General features: G+C 42.1%; 1 protein-coding gene across 3 annotated transcripts in view; it reads right to left on the bottom strand.

The window, feature by feature from the left end:
• Positions 1-25,991, bottom strand: part of FUT9 (fucosyltransferase 9) — a 142,494-nt gene that overhangs the window by 8,342 nt on the left and 108,161 nt on the right. The window contains exon 3 of one of the 3 annotated variants that reach the window (XM_083177025.1): positions 5,602-5,648. The exons of the other annotated variants lie outside the window; for them this stretch is intronic. The gene's annotated coding sequence lies outside the window, so the exon portion shown is untranslated. The remainder of the gene's footprint in view (positions 1-5,601; positions 5,649-25,991) is intronic. 3 annotated transcript variants of the gene reach the window in all.

Here is a 25,991-nt window from a genome sequence, read left to right on the forward strand (position 1 = left end):
GCTCTGTATAGTAGCTCGTCTTATTTGTGCTCTGTCACATTTCTCAGCATTTGCTTCTTACACACAAAAGCGAGGCCAAGCTGTTACTTTTCTAAGTTATAAAGGATGAAGTTAAGAAAGCAGCAATCAATGGACTCTGGAGGTAAACATTATAGTTATTTGATTTAATGTCCTTTGCCTTCGTGAAGATGAGCAGTGACAGCTTGATTAGAGGATTGCTATTGCTAAGATGTTGCAAGACATCATTGTGCCACTCAATGAAAGGTATTGTAGCAAGAAATCACTATACATATGCTTACTGCAACTGTCAGCAACAACTGCATTACCCCAGTCTGTACAGAACTTCAGCCGCGACAATCACAGCTTGCGGTCTGGCAGGGAATATTTTCAGGAGAGACAAATTGCTCCCTCTCAAATGCCCAATAGATGAAATGAGTTCACTAAATAATGAGATATGAAATCAATGGTTCCATTACGTTTCTCCCCGCTATTGTACCTGAAACTTACATTACCATGCAGTTATTCTGAATGCTGAGGAGATGGGATTTTTGTAACATTGCTCAAATGGTAGCAATATTTTTCCCAGTTTACCTTGTTAAATATCTAATCAATAAACATGGCTTGTGATTGGAAATGCTAAGCAGCAGTAAAATGGCAACTTTTTATAGTATATGACCTTTTCATCACTTGCTATTAGTCATGAGCTGACTTTAGACTTTTAATATGGATTGGCCATTTACTGTATATAGGACTCTGGTACAAAATGGTTCTCCCTGTTCATAGCAACCAGCTTACACATCTATTCTTGAAGCCGGCATTGCTCACTTTAGTTAGTCATCTGTTGACTGATTACACTGATTACACATCATTGTCTCTTAGTATGAGCAGTACACACATGGTGATTTCAATGTTTTTAAAAACAGCCAGTAATCAGACCACGTGATACCAGGATTGCTTGTGAATGTGCACGCATGTTTGTGTGTGTGTGTGTGTGTGTACATATATATAAATATTAACATATGTTTTTGTAAGCAGTCCAACTTGTATCAGGGCCGTCTTAACAGCAGTGTGGGCCCCTGGGCAAAGCAATGCACTGGGGCCCTTACCCATTTTCCCTCCTAGGGGTGGGAAATGCTATCAGCAGCAGCTTTGATGTCCCACAGGTGGCAGGGGGTGCTTTATCTTCCATTCAACATGTAGGACCTGGAGCAGTAACTTCTGCTAATTACTCCTTTACTGCACAGGTGGTGGGAGGGAGAACACTAACGTGTGGAAGGGGGCACTGAGCTAAATGAAGGGTTCCTTGTAAATGACTTCCAGGGAGCTAGGGGGTGTTTTACACACAGGGGAGGGTTGGATAATGGAGTGGGCTTAATATTCGTAATTTTCCGGTGGAAGGGCAGCTTGTTTGACTGCAGATATCGCCATTATCTGGAAATAGATTTCTTAGCCTTCAATAGTATAAAAACCTAAAGTCCCAACTTTCAGGAGGGGCTGGGAACTTGGGGATCAGAGATCAGGAGCCAGAGCAATCCATTGACAAAAATATAAAACTGTACACCAGACGTTTGGAGCTGGAGCAGTGACCGGCTGCTGGAAGGCTGATATCTCTGGTTCTGGGCATGATAGAGACAAGCAGCTAGTGTCGACAGAAAGGGGAGAGTCCCAGCTTTTGGAATATACTCTCAGAAAACTCTAAGTCAGAGAGAACCTGAGAAATATGACTGGGAATTGCAATTAACAGGTCAGATGTGGACTGCTGCTTTGAAGTTGGATATCTCCAGTTCCCCAGGGCCGATTTTCAAAATTCTGGTATCCCTGGAAAAAGGGGATCCGCAGCTATCAACATAGGGCCCTTATACACTTGGGGACCCTGGATAAGTGCCCATTAAGCCCATATGAAAAGACGGTAGTGCTTTAGAGCCCTTAAAGATGTAGTGCTTTAGAGCCCTTAAAGATCCTCACCTCAGGTCATCTGAAGTCTAAAACCCACGTATACATGTATAATACTATAGTACTATACTAATACTAAGCTATTTGCTTAGTGGGCTATTCTGCGTAGTGAAATCGCATCGCATCGCATGCAATTTTGTGTTGCTATGCGATGCGATTTTCCTTAGTTCATTTTTAGTGCACCCCTGCCCGCGGATCGCATCGCATACCTTTTGCGGTTCAATGCGATTTTTCATTGTATGAGCACCCATGCGATGAGATGTGATAATACTTCATTTTAAAAGCACCCATGTACACCACCGCTATCCACATCACCTCGAAGCGTGGCGAGCTCCGCGAAGGAACGCGGATTACTTTGTATTCCGCGTCCCCTCGTGGGGCGAGTCCCGCAAGGGGATGCGGATTACATGTATTCTGCGGATTACATGTATTTTCGGCCTCGGTGGCTCGCTTCGCTTGCCACGCTTTATAAAATCAACTCCACACCGACGTGGATAGTGGGGGTATGAAAAGGTCGGGAGGAGGCGTAACCGCTTCCTCTCGCCATGCTTCGAGGTGAAGTGGATAGTGGGGGTGTGCATGGGTGCTTTTAAAATGAAGTACCATGGGTGCTTATACAATGATAAATCGTACCCCAAATGGCATGTAATGCGATGTGATCCGCAGTCAGGGGTGCACTAAAAATTAACTAAGGAAAATTGCATCGCAAAATTTCATGCAATGCAATGAGATTTTCCTACGGTGCCATACGTATGTAAATTGGGCACCCTGTAAATACACAAGTACCTAATAATTTACTTGGGAGTTCTGACCAAGGCCTTTCGAGTAGGTTTAACTGCTGTTTGCCTCTGATTTTCAATAGCAATCTCCTGATACGACATATTTGTGGACCCAATGAACCTTATGTAGCAGAGTACATGTCTCCTTGTCCCTGGTAATAGGAAGGGAGACAATACTAATTCCTGCAGACATGAAGGATCCATTTTCTCACACAGGGTGGAGGATGATAAAGTTGAGAGAGAGATAGTACCATCACCTCCTGTAAAACGAGAAGCGCTGATTGGTTTGTACTTTATCTCTCCACTTTATCACCCTCCAATGTTTGATATATCTCCTCTTACAATATCTTTTCCAGAATCATTCTGCGAAAAAATATACATGCCGTATACATGTACAGACTGTTTTGGAGACAGAAGATGCAACTGAGTGTTTGTCGTTTGTTGCGACAGTCCTGCAGTGTGAACATAACAGTATCACCTTCCCATTGCTAGCCAGATGAGTGATGCAATTTTCATCTCAAAACTGTATCACTCATAGTTTTTTTATCAAATTTTCAAAATGGCCCAATATTCAGGCTGCTATTTCCAGATCAGGAAACATCAGTGACTTTAAAAATGGCTGACTGTTGGCAGGTGCTTTATGAGAAGGGTGACACTGGCATAGAGGTTATGGTATACACAATAAACAATGTCTAGTTTGACAGTCACTAATCAACCACTAATGGACGACATTGACTAGGTCGACACCGAAAAGGGTCGACATACCTTAGGTCAACACGCGCTTATGGTCAACATAAGCAAAGTCAAAAGGTCAACATGATATTTTGGTGTCTATTTAATTGTACGTTGACATGGACACCGTACATATGTACTGCGTCCCCTCGCGTGGCTCGCTTTACTCCTCATGCTTCTGGAAACGGTGCCTCGCTGTCCTCAGCACACTATTATATTCCCTCTATATGCTCACTTGGATACTAAAGTATGAAAAACCACCTTTTAAAAAAAAGAAAATCATGAAAAACTCATGTCGACCTTGCCTATGTCGACCATAAGCTTGTGTTGACTTTTTGGCAGTTTGTGGTCAACCTAGTGCCTGTTAAACTAGACATTGTCTATCCACTGACTGCATACTGGCATAGAAGTACTGTATACTGCATATAAATCTCCAGCTTAACACAACAGAAGATGTATTTTCATTCAGCAGGATTTCTTTACAGCATTTAAATACATTTTATATTGGGGAAGAAACTTTTAAGAAATTGTCTAGAAATGACAGGCTCAGGCCTAAGCATATTACATTGTGTCATCATTAGCAATACAATTAGGATTGTGTCAATGCTTACTCCATTTTCATATTTGTCTGTACTTTGATTAAGACTAAGAAGTGTGGATATTTTAGAAACTTTAATAACAAGTCTGCATCTGTGTCTGCTGTATTGTATATAACGCACCTTACCATATTGCCTATAACAGAAAAAAAAGCACTAAAATAGTTTGGTGTCTTTTTACATACAGCATACAACAGTTATAATTCAAAATATATAATAGATACAAAAATATCCAATTTTCTGAATAGGGGATAAAACAATATAAAATAATACAATAAAAATACCTATACTTATACTTACAAAAATATTTTTGAATCATTTGCAATTTAGGGAAGTATTCAATGTGAATAATCGCGATGTGCAGCAAATCCTGTTTAGGATTCGCTGCACAGTCGCCGTGTTCCGGAGGGCTGGAGCATTCACTGCCAGCCCTCCCTGTCACCGTATTCAATGCCGCAGGGGCTCGCTGCCCCTGATGGCGAAGTTTAACCCCTGCGGCGAACGCCGCAGGGAGCCGGGGGATGGCGTCAGGCAGGAAGATTAAAGCCTCCCTGCGTGCGCCGGACACTGTGGGGCAGAAGCAGGGCTCCCGGGGGGACAGTAGAAGCTGGCACGGGACTGGGGTAGGGAGCCGCTGCACTGCTCCAGCTTGTGCATATGTAATGAGCGGGAGCAGTGTGAAGTGAAGATATGAATATTTAATGAGCCGCTCCCGGCCCCCTGCTGACTGTTATGCGTAATTTTTTTTTTACAAATTAAATACCATATATACTCGAGTATAAGCCTACTTTTTCAGAACATTTTTTATGCTGAAAAAGCCCCCCTCGGCTTATACTCGAGTGAGGGTCCCACTTGAGTCAATAAGTGTTCCCAGTTTTTTGTTGTAAAATTAGGTGCCTCGGCTTATATTCGGGTCGACTTATACTCGAGTATATACGGTATATATATTCATGTGCAGTAAGCTCATGAAAAAAATAGCATGCTCCTTCACAGAAAAAAAATACTGATTTTTTTTACACCAAATAATAAAAAAACCTTTATTTTAAAAGATCACACTTCAGTTCACCATAAAAAGATGTCGATTGCTACATGGTGACACATGGCAAAAATCACTTAGAAAGCAATTCGCCATCTGATCATTGACTACACTCATGGCGAATCACATTGAAAAACCCATTGAAAAACCACAGTGAATTACGGCGACTATCAGACGGTGAATTGTCCGTCATTCACTGTTCGCCGTCGGCGAATAGTGCATGTTAAATAGGGCCAATCAGTTTTTCAGTAAAAAAATTTCACTTTAAAGCACGAAAATAGCACACATTCACCGTAGAACATGGCGATTCAGTCTCATTGAATACTGCCCTCAGACTCTGCATTGTCAAAGTCGTATCCCAGAGACTAAAGTGATTTTAGAAGCTCCAATCATAACAAAACACACATTTAGAGCTGTGAGATGTTGCCTGCTCTCTCTGCATTGTCTCTCTTGAGAGATTTCAATCCACGGTACATGTGACTGACTGTCTCTTCATGTTACTTACAGTTCAGTGAGCCAGCTCGGGAAGGAGATCACACACCTCCTGATGCTCTGATAAAATAACAGTGAAACAAGCTGTTTTAGTAGACCAGAGCATGCAAGTACTAGTCAACCAGATGAACAATGGCACATAAACAATATAAATACAAAAGCTGTTTTTGAAAGAGCAGTATTTATACACAGCATTATATTTTCTATATATTACTGACTTCAAAAATGTATGTTGCATGCTGAAGAATTGTGTTAATGTATTCAGTGAGATCACTGGACAGCATGAGAGCAGTAATGAGGGATTTTGTACTAATTTTACCTCATACAGTGGCCTTAAATAGATGAATAGATGGCTGTGTGGAACATCATTAGGTCAGAGTGGTGAGTATATGTTCTTCAATATTTACCTCCATCGCTATTTTTTTTATTAACATTGCGCCCATATACACTACTGGTGAATAAAAGGGAGTACAAGCAGATTGCTAAATTGAGCTTTAATAAATGTCAGCTTTTCCGTGCCTCTATTTTTCAACAGTTCTAGTCTCAGCCTGGGGAGTAAGTACCTATCTATGTATATATTGGAAGGAGAGAATGGAGGGGCACCCAGGTGGTAAATATAAAATACAATATACAATTTTAGGTGATAAATGTGCAAAAAGTAAAAAATGCTGCTTGTAAAACATTCCTCACTGTAGTATGTGAGTGGCAGCTCCTCGTCCAGTAAAATGCTGTGCTGGAGTACACACCACAGAGCAATTTTGAAATAAAGGAAGTGGGGACTACTAGTGTACTAGGGGTGTTATAACACACCAAGGAGAAGCAAAGGGGTGTATATAAACTATATATATATATATATATATATATATCTATAAACACAACTTATCTGAAACAGATATTTTCGGTCCTACGACCATCACATGAATGATTCATGGAATATAAAACCATAAATATAACGGTGTGTACTGTTTGAAGAGAGAGGTATCATATAATACAGTGCATATAACCAGGGGCAAATTTAGGGGTCAGGCTGGCCCTAGGCACATTCCCCCCCCCCCCCCCCCCCGTTTTATATATAACACACACACATAAATACATACATACACACACATATATATATATATCACTGGTGATGTAATGTGCATGGCAGAGCGGGTGGGCAGCAGCAGGTGACGAGCAGTGCTGCCACCGACATATGATGAATCATGGCGCTGTCGCTGCTCATCACTGCCCACCCGCTCTGCCATGCTGCTATTAATTTAACAATTTCAGCCTGCCGTGCCACCCTTAATTGGTGCCGCCCCTAGGCCCGTGCCTCCCTTTATTCACTAATGTGTACATTGCTGAATAGGCATACTGTTCAAATTTTAAAATAACAAAAGGTGCCTGACCTCAATGCAAAAGAAAAAAAGAAAGATTTGATCTAGAGAGGCCAATGATTTATATGTGGTATTGATGAAGGAATTATTTATTACAATCCCAGTAATAAAAAGAGCCTTGGGCATTATATTATGGGAACACTTTTGCACCATGAAGGTGTTGGCAAATTAGTACATGTAATGGCTGTTAGTAACCTTCACACATTTCGTACGTGAAGCATTTTGTTAAGTGCACATACTCTAAAGTTTGTGAAATGATTGTGAGATAAAAAGCATTGTCAGTAGGAGAAAACATGAATATTAAGAATATGTCCAAACATAAAGCTATACTTTAAGGTGGAGTGTCTGTAGTTTTAGAACGGATGAAATCTAATCCCATTAAGCAGACTATATGCCACTAAAACCAGGACAGTGCATCCAATAGGAAGCTGTTCTGGTAATTACTTTGGCTCCTTCATTGTTTGCTTATTATAACAATGGAACAATGGCGGTATTTGTGCTGTACATGCACATAGCAAAAACTTATTGGTGAGGGAATACGATCAGAATCATGGTAGTCAGGATCCCGATAGCCAATGGATCCCCAAGGTGTGTATGAGGGTTAGGGTAAGGCACTAGGAGGAGTGTAGAGGGTTAGGCTACTACAGTGGGGTTTGGGCTTCGGATGAAGTGGGAAGTTAGGGTTAGGTTGTGGGAGGGGTCGGTTAGCGATAAGCTGCGGGAGGGCTACGGTTACAATTAACCTAATGCGCAGTGGGGTCTAGAGCACTCAGACCCCACCATATGCTGCAGCCTATTGGGGTTAGTATTAAAAAAATAAATGGGTGCAGCGTGTGCGGGGTGGGCCCCCCAGTGACTCTGGGGCCTGTGTGCACCACACACACTGCACTTATTCTCAATACGCCACTGAATGTGAACATGTCCCACAGTCTTTGTCTCCCTGGTGTAGCCGTTAAATCCGTAATAAATAATATATCTACAGTATGAATGAAGAAAATATACTAGATACATACAGATTGCAACGCTGCTCGGAGTGAATAAAAATAACAGCTCTGTTGTGTTTCCAGTAAATGGAGATATATGACAGATCCCTGAAGGGAAGCACCAGACTGCATAGACATTTGGTAGCTGCTCTGAACAAAACTGGTCTGTTTTGTAAGTAGTCATTTCTGCGTGTAATGATTCCAAGTGCATAGAAAAATATATTGCACATCTGGTCTCCTGACAGAATAAAAATATCTGTCAAAAATGTACCTGAGCTACTCAGCGATGGGATATTATTACAAAACATTTGCAACTACTAAAGTTGATCCAGAAAGTTTTAGTATTAGAAGCCTAAAGAGTTGTAAACTCCATATTTGTTGTTCTCCATATTTTGTACAAATGTAACAATAGATAGATGCAGAAAGGTATATTGATTTAGGACTAAACGTTCTGGTGCAGACCCTGGTGCACTGCCGCTAGTTCTGCCCATGGCCCAGGTGAGGGCTGATATGCTGACTGACAGCCTCATCCTAGTGGCGGGCATGTTTTTTTTTTTTTCTAGATCTCCTAATTGATAGGGGGGAAGAAGTGCCTTAGTGGCCCATTTATCATTCTATATTTGCGGCTAAATCCCCGAAAACACCAATTTCCCCAGAATGTATCAGGAAGGACTGCAGCAGGAATCTTCAATCCCTGCTGCGATCCCTCCTGCGCCACCGCCGACCGCCTCTCCCATAGGTTTCTATGGGGGATGGGAAGCAGCCCAATGTATCAACATCGGGCAGCAGCGCATCGCATCCCTGGGCTACCACCATTCTGAGATGGCGGTAGCCCATTGTAGCCTATGGACTACCACACACTGCACTGCTGCTGGGGCAGGGTGTTCAGCACTGTTGGCGGGGGTCATAGCTCATTGCGCATGCGCAGACCCCCTCAGAACCCTGTCCCTGCGATCTGGGGATGATGCATCCTGCCGTTAGGATCTCATTTTCCAATGCGATCCTGGGTGCTAATATTCCCCCCAGATCGCATTGTAAATGTGATCATTGAAGTGTAGTGCAGGCCTGGTGTGCAGTGCACACAGGTGTCTTGGTACAGTGGAGCACACCGCACATACAGCATCCATGTACTATACTCACTTCACTGGAGTCGAGTGTGTCACTGCATAAAATCACTGTGAACATAGTGCTGTAGGAACTAATCAAGGATACCATGTTCTTCATGTACAATATTGTCTGGCACAGTGTCAGAGTTTACTAGTCTGCACCTCTCTGGATAAAGGAAGAGAACCACATAAAGCGCATGACAACCAAAATTGACGGCTGCATATGGGGAGCTATGCTGTTTTTTTCTCAACTCAGAACTTCAGCGAGACTATCAGGAACCATAAATAGCACTACAACAGCATAGGCAGCAGATGTCATTTAGTCACTGGATTTCTAGAGATCACAAGATACTGATATTTTCATTTAACAAAATGTCATGTCTGCTCCAGTTAGAAGATACAAGCAAGTGATGTAAAAATAAAAATAAATGTTAGAACTAGATTTGAAAATCACATCCTACAATACTCTAAAATAGAATACACTGCGCATACTACACTTCCCAACTCTCTTGTATGGTCCTTAATATTCCCAAATTTGGGGTGGGGGACATTCAATCTAGAAAGAGAGTTGGTCAGTCTCCTGGCACCATCTGAAAGAGGTGTCACTGAGGTTGGTGTCACCCGGTGTAGTAACTCATGGCGTCACTCCCACACCACCACCACCTCCATGGACCTCCTCCCGTATCGCAACACACAGAAACCTTAGTAATGGTTTTGTACTAGTCTTGTAAATTATACTGTAATTCAAATATATCAATGCATGTAATGGCAATTGTAGTTATAGAAACATAACAAAATTAACATTATCCTTTTTACATTACGTTACATTGTCATATGCACAGCCTTCTAAGCCCTCCTACCTTTTGGCATTTTGGTAAAACAAACAGAACAAACACTATCATTTCTTGCCAATTTGGCTCCCAGTGCGAATAGTTAAAATTGCCCCATACCCTCAGAGACATTTGTAAAAAAAATTCCAAAAAGTGTGTGTGTGTCCTTACTGCAAGGGATATGGTTTTCCAGGAGAAGACCTTATAGCCCAGTTTTGCAACCTGCACGCCCATACATTGGCCACCAAATGGGAAAAAGAAAGTTTCTGATACATTTTTCGGTACTCTTTACCTAGCACGGCGCCCGCGATTGGCATCGCGGTCATCGGGGGTAAAAAATCGCGGGCAACGCGGCCATCGCATGCACTAAAAAAACAGGTGCGACGCGATGCCCGCGATTTCCCATAGGGATCAATGTTAAAAGTGTCAATGGACGCGATTTTTGTGTTCAATGCCTCAATGCCCGCGATTTGTCCATAGGAAACAATGTTAAATGGGCCACAGAGCCCTAATAGTCCCCCTGAAGTCTGAAATGGCCCCCACAATTGTTAACGCCACCCCACGATCAACGTGAACCCGAAGCGTGGCGAGCGCAGTGAGCCCGCGAGGGGCGGCGGTACGCGTCCTCCGACCTTTTCATACCCCCACTATCCACGTCGGCGTGGAGTTGAGAATAGAATAGTGTGGCGAGCGCAGCGAGCCACCGAGCCCGAAGCGTGGCGAGCGCAGCGAGCCCCGCGAGGGGACGCGGACACCTGTGAAGCCCGCGAAGGGACGCGTTTACCTGTGAAGGTATCTCGCCACACTATTCTATTCTCAACTCCACGCCGACGTGGAAAGTGGGGGTATGAAAAGGTCGGAGGACGCGTACCGCCGCCCCTCGCGGGCTCGCTGCGCTCGCCATGCTTCGGGTTCACGTTGATCGTGCGGTGGCGTTAACAATTGTGGGGGCCATTTCAGACTTCAGGGGAACTATTTGGGCTCTATGGCCCATTTAACATTGTTTCCTATGAAAAAATCGCGGGCATTGAGGCATTGAACACTAAAATCGCGTCCATTGACACTTTTAACATTGTTCCCTATGGGAAATCGCGGGCATTGCGGCCATCGCGTCGCACCCGTTTTTTAGTGCATGCGATGGCAGCGATGCCCGCGATGGGCGCCGTGCTAGGTAAAGAGTACCCATTTTTTTTACATTTTTTGTAACTTACAAACCCAGGAAGGGTGCAAGCAGAAATGTGAGGGAGGGAGAAAGATTGGAACAAGAGCACGAGAGAGAGAGAGTCAGAGAGAGACAGAGAGGGGGAGAGAGAGAGAAAAAGTAAAAAAGTGTGTCGAGAGGCAGTGACAGAGAGAGATTCAGCAAGGGGATTTGGGGAACACATTGTTAGAAAAGTGTAAGAGACAGGAGGGACAGAGAAAGTGTAAAAGAAAGAAAAAATGTGAGGAAGAGAGAGAAAGAGAGACAATAAGCCAAATGTAATAGGGAGTGAGTATCAGAAAGTAAGATATTTTTTGATAGTTTTCCCATTGTTTTAAAGCAGCAATTATTTACACTGAACAATCAGGCTGAAAAATAAATGGTAAAACTCTCCCAAAATCTCTCACTTTCTTATTCTCACACCCTATTACATGTGTGTGAGAGAGAGTAAAGAAAGAGAAAGTGAATTGGGGATAGCGGGAGAGAGGGAAGGATTGGAGAAAAAAAAGAGAGGAAGCAGAGTGAAATAGTGGTCAGAGAGATGGAGAGAGAGTCAGAGAGAATGGTTTACTGTCAGAGAGAGACAGTGTCTGGGAGAGAGAGACAGTATTATGGGGAGAGAGAGAATTTCAGGGAGAGAGTATCAGAAAGAGAGTGTCAGGAAGAAAGATACAGTGTCAGGGATGACCAGGTTAAGAGAGAGCCAGTATCATAGAAAGAGTGAATAAAGCTAGAGAGAGTGATCCGAGTAGAGAGAGAGTGTGACGAGTTCAAGGGAGGGGGAGAAAGAAATGGAGAGGGGGAGAGATTGTGTAAGAGAGAGAGAGGTAGTGAGTGAGAGTGTGTGTGTGTGGAGGATTGAGAGAAAGAGAAGAGAGAGACAGAGAAAAGGAAAGAGAGAGAAAGATGAGAGAGGGACAGAGATAGAGGGGGAGAGAGAGAGAGAGAGAGAGAGAGGGAGAAAGAGTGGTATGGGAGAAAGAGAAAGAGACATAGAGGAGTACAAAGAGAGAGCGAGAGAAGGGGGAGGGATAACTACCCCACTACTGCACTCTGAGTCACAGAGGTCTCTGATGGGTGCAGACACTTCATGTCATTAAGCCCTGAACCCTTAATACAGGTGAATCACAGCACTGATGGGAGCCGGCCAGGCTGGAGCAGACGTTTGCTTCAGAAGGTTGGGGGGGTGCCATTACATTCCCAATTAAATCCCCCATGGCTGTAGCTTGCGGAGCCAGGGAGAGTCTGTTGTGGCTGCGGACACTCTCCGCAGGGGAGGGGGGAGCGTTTGCTTTAGTGATTGGGTACAGGGGGAGCTGTGGGCTTTGGAAACAGCTATGGCCCCATAGCAGCTGCACCCTTGGTAGTTACTTAACATAAGCTCTCTCAGGTGAAGGGCTCTCCTCCCTAATGTGCTTTTCTTTCTAAAACTTAAACCATCTTTGATGGCACCAAATCCACCCGTTTTCTGCCACTCCGATTATTATTTCAGTGTCCTCTGCTGATGCAGCTATGGTTATGGACCCTGTACTTGTCCTCTATTGTATTCAACTGTAAGTCACTGTTTTACTTATTAGTTTATGTGCTCTGTAAATGGGTGCTGTGGTTCCTTTGTGGCGCCATACAAATAAAGGATAATAAATGAAATCCAGAAAGAGTAAGCAAGATGAATATTTCAATATGTTGAATTCATGCATCCTGTTGATAGATTAAATGTAACACATAATAAATAATTGTAAAAATGGAACTATGTAACTATTCATAAATGTATGAGAAAGGGTAGGGAGGGGGAGTTCGGAGGCAATGAAGGATGGCAGTTTCTGGGTACAGGTCTACATTATACAAGTCTCTCATGCCTGAAAACATAATTTTTAGATGAAAGACACACACACATATACCATCAGCACAGCAGCCCTAGATTGAACAGATACAGATTCAGAGGCAGGATTAAATCAGTCAATTTACAATTAATCTCCTTGAACCTCTGCTGAAATCTCACTCTGCTGGAAAAGCTGCTGCCTACAGTGTTTAATCAAGGACTAGATATGAATCACATCCCTTCAGCTATGTGGTTGAGTTCAGAAGCTTTCTCGAAGCTCTATTAATCAGAATCTAATGTAGGATCCTGACCATACCAGTGCTTAAATCAAAATAATTGGGTTTTAATTTGTGTTATGTAAAATAATGCTTATTTATTTATTAAAAATATCAATACTTCCACCTCCAAACAATTTTATTTTTTTGTCACAGATTTGCAATTTTCTAATAGAAATGATGGTATGTTTAATGTTGGCAATTATTGTTTTTATCTATTTGATTATTATTATTATTATTTTTTTTTGTAATTATTATAAATAATAATATTAATAAAACTATCTACAGTAATATTTGTCCATTACAATCCATTTTCATCAGCCTAGGTGCCTATTAATTGATATTCTTGAAGGAGGTTCTGTCTTTTTAAGCCTTTGAGCCAGCAGACCTGAATCCATAATAAAAACATAGTGCCTGATTCAGACCTGATCGCAGGGTTGCTAAAAAGCAGAGCCCTGCGATCAGATAGCCACCGCCCCGACAGAGGGAATTCACACCCCATGTTATCCTGTGAATGGGCTGCGAAAATATCGCAGCCCCTGAAATCCATTTGCAATCACTTAAACTCAAATGATTTTTCCTGTTGGAGCATTGTGCCACCTCCTCTATAAATAGCACTCTCATCTGGTCTAAAGGGACCGGAGCCTGCACTGATTTGGCAGGGCTACAGCTACACTGAGTGACAACGGGCGATGGGTTAGCATGAGGTTTAGCCATCTGCAAATTGCAGAATCAGCATTCGCTGGTGGATTCCATCTCTCTGTCCAGCAGAGGTGTCGCACCATCACTTGCTGCAGCACAATCTGAGCGATACCAGGTGGGAGCCACCCTGTTTCCAATTGCAGATGCTGGCAGGACTAACAGAATAGAGGCGATTTTCTCTACACCCTGTGCGCCACAGAGATCTGTTAGAAGAGCAACAGTCTCTCATGGGTCCTGCTGTGAAGCACACCAGTGCTGCTGTACATGCAGGTGCCCCGTCAAGGCTTGGAGCCCAGAGGCAAGCAACTCCAACGCCTCTGGGATTTAGGCATATGCGTACAAGGCAGTAAATTTGTTATAGAAAGTTATTTTACCAAATAAATTATACCAGGTACATGAAGAAGATGAATCTTATGTACATTTTTGATTCAAATGAAAGATTCCTGGTATTATAAACCAGGCAGGTGTATGCAGTACATACTGCATATGTAATACTGGTAAAATTTCATGAAAATGAAGCTACTGTACAGTATATAAATTTGTACCCATTCAAAATATAGGCATTTATCTACAATGAAGCATAAAAAATATAAACTATTGATTAGGCAGTCACTTTGCTTTGTTTTTACGATAATTTATTATCTGATAAAAGCCAGAACAGTGCTGAGATTGTGCTTATTAATAACAGTATTGATTAGTGAGGTGTCCATTTAAGGCTATAGAGATTTCGTAAAGGTCAGTAAAAGGCCAAGGCTTGGACCAAAGTACATTTCTATAGTCTTTGTTCTTATTTTTCTTTTTGGTCTTCTTCTTCTTCTTCTTCTTCTTCTTCTTCTTCTTCTTCTTCTTCTTCTTCTTCTTCTTCTTCGATACATTACATATAGTATGTATGGGTATTCCATTAATATAGGATTTTACTATTTATGAAATGTAAAAAGATAATGTCACGCAAAACTGGGAATCTTTTTTTGATACATTTCATTCGATGAACAGCAATACAGTGTATTGTAGTTGTGGGTCCAGCTATATCAGTTAAGCAATATATTTGATAAATGTTTAGCTGTATAGATCAAATAAGAATTAATCTATATACCAATATATAAATAAGTATAAAATATAAGTAATATGAAGGCTAGAACATTTGAATAGCTTTATCCCGGGACACGGGTCAATTTTTTAACTCTCAGAGAGAGATAAATAAAATTGATAAAGATAAAGTACCAGCCAATCAGCTCCTAACTGCCATGTCACAGATGGTTGGTTGGCACTTTGGACCTTATTCTGGTTGACTTGGAATTCTGCTAATTTTGCAGCATTGTGAGTCCCCCAGATGCCGCCCGCACAGCTGCCCACCACCCCCTTGCACACTGGGAACCCCCACATGGCTGTGAATGGATGATTTTCATTTGCAGCCTTGGGTGCAAGGGAGAAATTATTCAATGGTCGGCGAGCATCGAATGATTTCTCCAGTGCTTACAGATCTGAGACACCTCTGTAATGTCTCAGATCTCCGAGCACCCTGTGCAGTAGCGCGACGGCAGCTGACATCTGCTGACTTCAGCTGCCCGCCACACATATCCGCATCACCGGGCCACTACCATGGGAACTCCCAGCGTTTTCATGGGAAGAACCATGAAATGCTGGTCAATCCCATGGGCTGTGCCCCCCCCCCGCCACTGCCGTCCCCAAGCCCACCATCTAGCAGTGCGGGTGGATGGCGAACATGCAGCAAACTAGAATAACCCACTTTATCTCCATCAACTGTATCTCTCTCTGAGGCTTAGTACATATTGGTCAGAGAGAGGTAACACAGTGTCCAAGGTCAGAAATAGGTGGCTTAGACTAAGATCGCATACAATTTGCTATTTTAGAGATGGGAAACAAAATCTTGTAGGAGGGTGTTTTATTTTAAGAGCACATATGTTATACAGAGAGACAGGTGTTGTTGGCTAAACAAAGTGAATGGGCCAGAGTGTAGAGGATAATGAGATGTAGGGAGGAAAGACTTGGGTGATGTCTTTAAAGGTTAGAGAGAGATGTCTGAATCGGGCTCTCTATGACAGTATTTCTCAACCATAGACTTGCAGATGACTAGGAAAACAAGAAAGGTGTGGTACTAAGTACTAAGTTATGACTATACCTGACTGGCATGTTATGTGGGAGTGGTGAGCTAGATGTAGAGAGGCTGGGGTAAATGCCATACCAGTAGCGCACGCAGGGGGGTTTCTGAGTACCCAGAAACCCCCCAGGAGTTTAAGGGTCCTAAGCTGAAAGCTGAGGGTCCCCTCTTTCCAAGGGTCCAAGAATTTAAAAATTTGGGCTTTGGAAACTGGAGATATCTGACTTCAAAGCAGTGGTCCCCATCCAAGCCTGTTAATTGCACTTCCCAGTCAGATATTTCAGGTTCTGTCTGACTTACAGTTTTTCTGAGGGTATATTCCTAAACCTGGGACTCTCCCCCTCTGATGGACACTAGTAGCTTGTCTCTACTGTTCCCAAAACCAGAGATATCAGCCTTCCAGCAGCTGGTTACTGCTCCAGCTGGTTACTGCTCCAGTTCCAGCTCCACACACCTGGTATGTAGTTTTATATACTCATTGGCAGATTGCTCTGCCTCCTGAACTCTGATCCCCTAGTCCCAAATACCATTTGGTAGGTGGGATTCTCTAGTTTTTAATTCCTTAAAAATCTAAGAAATCTATTCTATACACCCCTCCTCTGCATATTAAACATCATCTACCACCCTGGAAGTTATGTATCAAGGCCCCTTAATTCAGCCCAATGCCCCTTTCTCCCACCTCATCTCCCACCATCTGTGCAGAAAAGGGGTAATTAGTGGAAATTACTGATACAGGCCCTAGATGCTGAGCAGTTCATATAATACCCCTACCACCCATGGGACATCAAAGCTTCCCCCACCCCTACCGCTGGAGGATCGGTAGGGGCCCCAATACATTGCTATGCCCAGGGGTCTACACTGCTGTTGATGCCCCTGTATGTATATATATATATATATATGTATATATATATATATATATATATATATATATATGTGTGTGTGTGTATATATATATATATATATAGCAAGCAGGCTGTAGGCGACGAGAGATTTCTTGTGGAGGACCCCCCCACTTCAGGATTGTAGGATACGGTTCTGTCTTTTTTTTCCTTTTATTTTATTTCTGAAATTTGCATTTAAAACTCGTGTGTACTTTTAAAATCTCTGTAAAATCTTGTAACTGTTTTCTAAAGCTCTGTAGTTTTCTAGGAATAAATAATACATATTCTCAGTCCTGGTTCTGTGTTCTTAAGACTCATTAGCCTCAGAAGAGAAAGGCTGGAAAGCGTTACCATTGTTATCTTGTATTGTGTGGTCAGGGGCGAGCCAAGCCGCCCCTTGCGCAGTTTCAGGCGCTAAAATCAGGTTTTGGCTGGTGGCAGTGTACCTCAAGGAAAGGACCCGAGTGTCCTGAGTGAACCCCAGTCACGGCCGGCGCTGCTCAGATTGACGTATCGGAGCAGGCGACCGGTGGGTCCGTGACATTTGGTATATATATATATATAATCTATCCGAGGGATTTATGGCCCACTACAACATCTGAGGAGACTGGCCCAGAGAGAGTGAGGGCATCGGAGCTCTAACTCTGGTCTGTCATCAACTTAGAGACAATAAAACTTTCACACTACTTATCTACAAACCAATTAAGGACTCAATTTACAAGCTCATTCTGTTATTTTGTTTTGTTTTGATCTTAAGAATGTCCATCTATCACATCTTGTTCCTACTCTGCTGTGTATATATATGTGGTTCTTCACACACCTTGTTATACCATGCCTGAGGAAGAGACCTAAGAAGTCTCGAAAGCTTGCATTTTAACAACATTTATTTTTGTTAGCCATTAAAAGGTATCATATTTGCTAGATTGCTATTTTGTTTTTCTCACTGAGGAACAATAAAACTTTTCTTATATATATATGTATACATATGTGTATATATATATATATATATATTTTTTTTTATTATTATTATTTATATAAATTTGGTTTATCTATAATACTTTAACTGACCCCGCATATACTGGGTCACCTAAGTGTCCATCTTCGTGCTTTTCTCCGCCCCTCTGGAAACCCCCTTCTTAAAATCCTGCGTTTGCCCCTGCATACAGCGCCATTAAGAATGGAATGGTGTGAAAATAGGTGGGATTTGCTAAGGCCAGATATAAGGAGGTTGCAAAAGGGAAGTTGAGAGATGAGCAGTGAATGGATGAGGGTCTTCATTGCCTCCAGTGTAAGTCAGGGAGATGTTACTAATGTGGAGCTACAAGAATGTGAGAGGGCCAGAATGTGGGCCCCAAATGAGTATTTGATGTGAAGGACTCCTAGAAAGCAGATTTGTGGGACATTTAAGTAAGATCAATTTTAATGAAATGAAACAATCATAAATTGCTATTATTTATTTATATTACATTGCGTACATTCTCGTGCTCAGTGCCAAATTCAGTCATTTAACCTGTTTGGTTTCTTGCTGCCTAAAACAATCTGTTTTTCTTTTATTCTGACGTAATCTCCATCCCGAACAATATTTTTTTATTTGTGTGTGGCTGTGGGAGTCAGTGGTCCGATTGCTGATGAAGGAATATTACAGCCTTTAAGCCATTTGCATAGTTGGTGGTCTTTAAAATGAAAATCATTCTGAGATGTTTCACAACTTAAAGCTTTCAGCAGCAATTCTGTGTTCTTTGTTGAAATGAGTCATACTGACGTCATCATAAAAAACATTTACATACAAAGGAAATTCATTATTCTTTTGAGGCTTAGAAGTAGGAAATCACAGCAGTCAGTTCATTTAATGTACAGGGAAGGGTAGTGTGCAGTTTATTTAGCACCATTGGGCCTGTAGCACGTATTTGGCTTCAAGCCTAGGCTTAATTCAGGTGGATACTTGGCCAGTACAGATTGCAGAGTTTTGTAAAGCTGGGTACACCCTAGACTATATTGGCAGTGACCATTGGACTGATTGTTATCTAATAGAGCTGAAGTTATGTATAATGACAGGTATGGAGGCATTTAGGTCATAGTTATAAAAAATGAGAGCACTTGAATTTTCGAAAGGCAAAGTTTAATCACACAAAAGAAGCATTAAAGTTTATAGACTGGTATAGTCGTCTTTCAAATAAAAGAAATTAAGACGAATTGAACCTTTTTATAATATATTAAAGAATGTGCATGGGAACAATGTCCTAGAAATAAAAAAAAGGACTTATGTGGCTAAACAAATGATTAAATCTAGTTAAAAGACTGTCAAAATGACTGTTTAGTCCCTATCTGCTCCTATCTCCAAGCTGTTTTCACAGCTCCCTTTTCTGTTAAGAAGTAATTTGGTCCTTCGAGTGGCATCTAGTGTTCAATGGCGGTACTTCACCTCAAAAGGGGTGTCGGATGACTGACAGGCATTATGACAGTCATTACACCGACGTCGGGATCTCTACTCTTAAAACCCAGACTCTCGGGATCCCGACTGTTGGTGTGCTATACCACACCCCCCAAAAGGTGTGGAATATTTAACCTTTTATATATAGTGATTGTCAGTGGTCGAATTGGAAATTTTGAAGTCGGTGTATGGAAAAGTAAAGGCTGTCTTCATGCATTAGGAAAAGGGAGTGTGGCCACTCAAAAGGGGACATGTCTTTGAATGTAGTGTACCACACCATATACCCCATATACAACACAATACTAGTCCCCCTTATATTTGCCCTTTACACGCTGAATGAATGAGCCAAAATTCACATTATGACACAATAATTGAGCCTAAAATTCACATTATGCCACATGGATATAGCCAACATTCACACAGAATGAGTCAAAATTTACATTGTGCCCCATGGAATAAGCTAAACTTCACAGGGATTGAGCCAAAATTCACATTATGCCACACGGATTCAGCCCAAATTCAGGGACAGAGAGAGGGACAGTGGGAATGCAGGGGCAGAAAGGGCCGGGACAGAGAAGTTGGGGATGCAGCGACAGAAAGGGCTGGGATGCAGGGACAGAGACGGCAGGGACAGAAATGGCGGGGATGCAGGGACAGAGATGAGGCGGATGCAGGGACAGATGGTGGGAGGGTGCAGGGATACACAGCAGTGGCACAGGGATAGAGATGGCAGGGATTCAGGGAGAGAGAGGGTGGGGACAGAAATGGCAGTGATGCAGGGACAGAGATGGTGGGGATGCAGTGACAGAGATGGTGGGGACAAATCACGGGGACACAGAGACAGAGAGAGTGGGGACAAAGGGACAATGAAGCACTATAGCAGGATATTTATTGTGCAAGCCTACCAGGTGTCCAGTGGTGGTGTCCAGCAGAGCTACGGCTGGAACAGCGATGACAGCTGGGTGCACCCCATGTGGGTGCCCAGTAGGACACTGGAGGTGGCAGGCATCACAGCCTGGTGCACCCAGCAGGCTCGCTCCAGTGGCGCTTGTAGGGGATCAGCGGTGGGGAATACTGTCTTGCACCCTGCGGGCTCAATCAGCAGTGGAGAGGGGACCATTGGTGGCTATAGAGGCAGCAGAGATTACAGCCAGATGTACCTGGCGGGTGGCAGTGGAGAGGGAAACAGTGATGGCTCCATAGGCAGTGGGGATTACACCTGGGTTTGTTTTGTCATATGTTTGTAAATCCAGTCATAAGGACACAGAGACATGTGAGTTCACTGCGGTGCTGTTTTATTCCACCCAACTCCAGACACACTGCCTCAGGCCCACCCACTTCCCAGCATTCCCCTGGTCCTAGGGACCATCACCGAAGATTCAGGCTTATAAATATTAGTAAGGGAGTGTCTACAAATATCAAGCATTCTAATACACTAACATCACATCTTATTTTATTTAAAGATAAGCCCTGAACGCTTTAATGCAACAATTAACAACGTCATATTAAGAACATCATCTAACACGTTTCAATGAGTCTCTAAGGTCTTCATATTTCTCTTTTGGGTCTTTCATACACAGTCTGTGTTTCATCAACCATGTTGGACCTTTCTAGAATCATGGTTTGTTCACCATTATCAGGATCATCATACATGTCAGATGAAGGGTATTCTTCAGTCATGTTGTCTTCATTATGGTTAGGTTGAGATCTTAAATCCACCCGATTTCTTCTTACTTCTGTTTCACGCTCTGTATGTATAGTATAAGATCTTGGTGCTACTTGTGCTTGCACAATACCTTTTGCACCCAAATACCTTTCTTGTGATCTCTGAGACGGACTTGGTCACCCAATTTTAAATCAGATAAGCTTTTTGTTGTCCAGTCATGGAACAGTTTCTGTTTCACCTGTTGACGTTCCTTACTGTCTAGTCTGATCAACGCTGAGTTATGTGTATTAAGCAGTTCATCATGTATCGGGAGACTTTGTTCAATCCTCCTTCCCATCAGCATTTGTGCAGGAGAAAGACCATTCTGTAAAGGTGTACTGTGGTAGATTGAAAGACTTTTGTAGAAATCTTCTTCACATTCTTGAGCTTTTTTCATGACTCTTTACAGTTTTTACTGAACTTTCCACCAACCCATTTGAACGTGGATAGTGGGGACTTGACGTAGTATGGACAAATTCCCACTCATCAGCAAATTGTCTAAATTCAGCACTGGAAAACTGAGGACCATTGCAGTGAACACTTCCATAGGAACACCATGCCTTGCAAAGATTGACTTCATGCAATTGATTACGGCTTTACTATTAGTTGTATGCAGTGTCTTCACCTCAGAGTAATAATCAGTCACGACAATGTACGAAACCGTACATTGTCGTGACTGATTATTACTCTGAGGTGAAGACACTGCATACAACTAATAGTAAAGCCGTAATCAATTGCATGAAGTCAATCTTTGCAAGGCATGGTGTTCCTATGGAAGTGTTCACTGCAATGGTCCTCAGTTTTCCAGTGCTGAATTTAGACAATTTGCTGATGAGTGGGAATTTGTCCATACTACGTCAAGTCCCCACTATCCACGTTCAAATGGGTTGGTGGAAAGTTCAGTAAAAACTGTAAAGAGTCATGAAAAAAGCTCAAGAATGTGAAGAAGATTTCTACAAAAGTCTTTCAATCTACCACAGTACACCTTTACAGAATGGTCTTTCTCCTGCACAAATGCATTACAATCAACAAATCTGCACCAACTTTCTGGTACGGTCTCTCTGGCACTGCATGAGGACTCAGTGGCTCAACTTGTTGTTTCGGTCTATACATAAGACATAATTCACATGCAGCTGTAGTCTGTGCTATGTCTTGGTTCATTCTTGGACAAAACATAACTTCATGCCCTCTCTGCTTACATTTTTCTTCTCCTAAGTGGCCTTCATGTATTTTGCACATCATAGTTTTTCTTGGTCGTGCAGGTATGACAAACCTATTGCCATTGTAAATAATACCATTGACAACTGTAAGGTCACTGCGGTACATCCAATAATCATGAATAGACAGCGGGCGCGTATGTTTTTTTGCCGGCCAACCTTTCAGAATGATATCTTTCAACACTTTAATTGTCTCCTCTGTCTCAGTTTATTTCCTTATCTGTTCTTGTCTTACAAGAGACACTGGTAGAGAAGCTACGATCAAATTAACATAGGCTTCTATCTCTTCATCCATCAGACTTTTGGAACCTTCACTTTTGTCCATGGCATGAGAAAGTGTATCAGCGGTGTACATGTATTTACCCTGACAGTACAGCAAGTGTACATCATATTTCTATAGTCTGATAAGCATTCGTTGAATTCTCATGGGATCATGTAATGATTTAGTCATGATAGCTACCAATGGCTTGTGGTCAGTTTCCACTGTAAATGTTTTACCATATACAAATTGATGAAATCGCTCACATGCATATGTGATCGCTAGAAGTTCTTTTTCTATCTGAGCATACCTTGTTTCAGCACTTGCCAGTGCTCTTGATGCATAGATTACTGATTGCTATGTATCCTCACGTTCTTGTAACAACACTGAGCCTAGGCCAAATTGTGAAGCATCTGCTGAAATTGTTATTCTTTTCGCAGGTTCAAATAATTTTAGCACTGGTTGCTCTGTAATGATCTGTTTCAATTTTTGCCAACTTTCTTCTTGTTCATGTGACCACATCCACTCGTTATCTTTGTCCAACAATCATCTTAGAGAGGCTGTTCATTCAGAGAGTTGAGAAATAAACTTTCCTAAGTAAGTAATCACTCCTAGGAATCTTCTGATGTCGTCTTTGTTGTTAGGATGTTCCATGTTCAATATGGCTGATATTTTCCTTGGGTCTGGTTTCCGAGACCATGTCGCCCATAAAGGTAAGTGTCCTTTTTTAGCATTAGATTCACTTTCTTGACAAGTTCCATTACTTGTCTCGATCTAGAATTATGCTCATCCTTTGTAGATCCCCAGACAATAATGTCATCCATCATTGTTTCAACACCTGGAATATGTTCAAAAACCATGTGTAAATTTTTGTGATATATTTCTGGAGCAGACAAAATTCCATATGGTAGTCAAAGAAATCTGTATCGACCTTCTGGTGTATTAAATGTACAAAGCTTTGAGCTGGCCTCATCTAGCTTCATTTGCCAGAATCCTGAAGATGCATCCAATTTACTGAACCATTTTGCTCCCGCAAATTGTGACATGATTTCATCTCTAGTTGGCAGTTTGAAATGTTCTCGTTTAATAGCTTTGTTTAAATCTCTGGGGTCTAGACATATTCTGAGTTGTCCATTTTTCTTTTCAACATTTACTAAGGAGCTTACCCATTCAGTAGGCTCATCAACTTTCTGTATCACACCCAAGGCTTCCATGCAATTTAACTCTTGTTTCAGTTTTTCTCTCAGCGCAAAAGCAAAACTTTCTTTTGCAAGCTTAGATTCTCACAGGAACTTAATCCTAGAATTGGTTGCACATTTTTATCCACAATCAGTAGAGATGTTTTAAACTGTTGGCCCTTATATTTCAGTTTCACTAAGCATGTACCTTTCACAGGAATTTCCTCCCCAATGTACCCTTTAACTTTCCCTTTGGCTGGATGAATTTTAGGTTTTACTCTAAAAGTCTTATAGCCTTGAAATGATATTAAATTCACCTGCGCGCCAGTATCAAGCTTAAAGGGAATGACAATCTCGTTCACAGTTAAAGGGACAATCCATTATTTCTTATCTGCACTGCAAAGTTTAATGCAATCCACAAAAAACTCCTCTGTTTAACAGCATGCACTTTGGTTGTTTCACTTTTCGTTTTACAGCATTTGGCAAGTCTACCACATTTCATGCAGGTTTTACCATAAGCAGGGCACATTTTAGGAGTGTGAGCATTTCCACGTCTACTACAAATTTCCTTATTAGCCTGCTTCATTCTTGAGAATGGAGGTTTGCTTTGCTCTGTTTCTGCACTACATGTATGGCACCATCAGCTTCCTTGCGTAACTTTTTGGATTGAAATCTAGTTATTTCTGCAGATCTGCACATAGTCCCTGCCTTGTCTAGTGTTAGGTCTTGCTCTCTCAGCAGTCTCTCTCTGAGTCCATTATCAGGTATTCCACAGACAATATGATCTCTAATCAGTGAATCCTTTTAATCACCAAACTCGCAGGTTTTACTGAGTGATTGCAGCTCTGTAACATACTGATCAAATCCATCTCCAGACTTCTGATCACATGTGAAAAAGTTATATCTTTCATATGTCACATTTTTCCTTGGCACAAAGTAATCTTCAAACTTTTGCATTATAGAAGACAGCACCATATTCTGCCCCTCAGCAAACTGAAAACTATTTTAAATGTCCAGCACATCCCCTCCTATCACATGGAGGAAAATGGATGCCTTAGTTTTGTCATCCTCTGTATCAGCTCCACATGCAGCAAGTAAAGTATAGTAAACCTTTGCTTAAATCTTTTCCAGTTCTCAGGCAAGTTACCAGACATCAGCATGCCGGTTGGTGGACCCAGTTTATCCATGGTTACTCACTGTTTGAAGAGAGGAGCACACAGCAGGCTTTGCAGACACTGAGTATCACAGCCTTTCAGACTACTGCAGAATCTTTCACACTCTGGGCGGTATTCAATGACGTGAATCGTTGGTCACGGCGATTCTGATTTCAGATTCGCCAGCCATTCGCCGGTTTTTTGACGGCGATTCGCCACGCGTAGGGATTCGTCGGGAGTCGCCGGGACTAGCTGTGTCACCCTATTCAACGTGGCTGAGAATCGCCGCCCCCAACGGCGATTCTCAGCCAATCCGGCGTTTCCCTAAACAGCTTCAGTACTGTAAAAAATTGCAGTGAAATGCAAGAAAAATGCAAATTACCCTGAAAAAACGATTCCAATACAGCAGACTGCAAAAGCTGTGTAATCTCCTCAAAGGCCAAACGAAGGAGTGAGGTGGGGAGGAGAATCATGGGTAATTGAGGTGAACCATGGGTAAGAACAGTGCATTGTGGGAGAAAAAAAAATACCAGAAAAAATTAAATATATATTTGTATAGCACTTCTACAACCATCAAATCACACAAGGGCAGCAAATAATATTAGATTACACTTGCAGAGTGAAATTGAACACTTTAAACCAATTATTTCACAGGTTCATATCAAAGTTCACCATAAAAAGATGACGAGGGACACTCGGTGAGGAACGGCGATATGAAACAAGAAATAAGAATCGCCAACTTCTCATTGAATACACTTTTGGCGATTCATGGCGAATCCCGTCGACTACCGGCGAATCCCCATGAAAATTCCTATAGACAAAAACCGGCGATTTGTAGCGAATAACATTTGGCGATTGGTGCTTCATTCGCCGGTCGTCATCGGCGAATAGAGGTCGTTGAATAGGGTGATTCGCTTTTTCAGCTCCAAAAATCGCCGGCACACACGAAAAAAACACAGATTCGCCATAAAACTTGGCGAATCTGCCTCATTGAATACCGCCCTCTGAGAGCACTAGCAGTCCAAGTTACATAGTTACATAGTAGGTGAGGCTGAATAAAGACTTGCGTCCATCTAGTTCAACATTTGTTTATAATAGCTTATACCTTGTTGTATAGTATGTTCTGATATTTTAAAGACAGATTATGTTACTTATTCGTACCCATGA

This window comes from Crinia signifera, chromosome 3, assembly GCF_055691185.1.
Source record: "Crinia signifera chromosome 3, ASM5569118v1, whole genome shotgun sequence".
Lineage (NCBI taxonomy): Eukaryota > Metazoa > Chordata > Amphibia > Anura > Myobatrachidae > Crinia > Crinia signifera.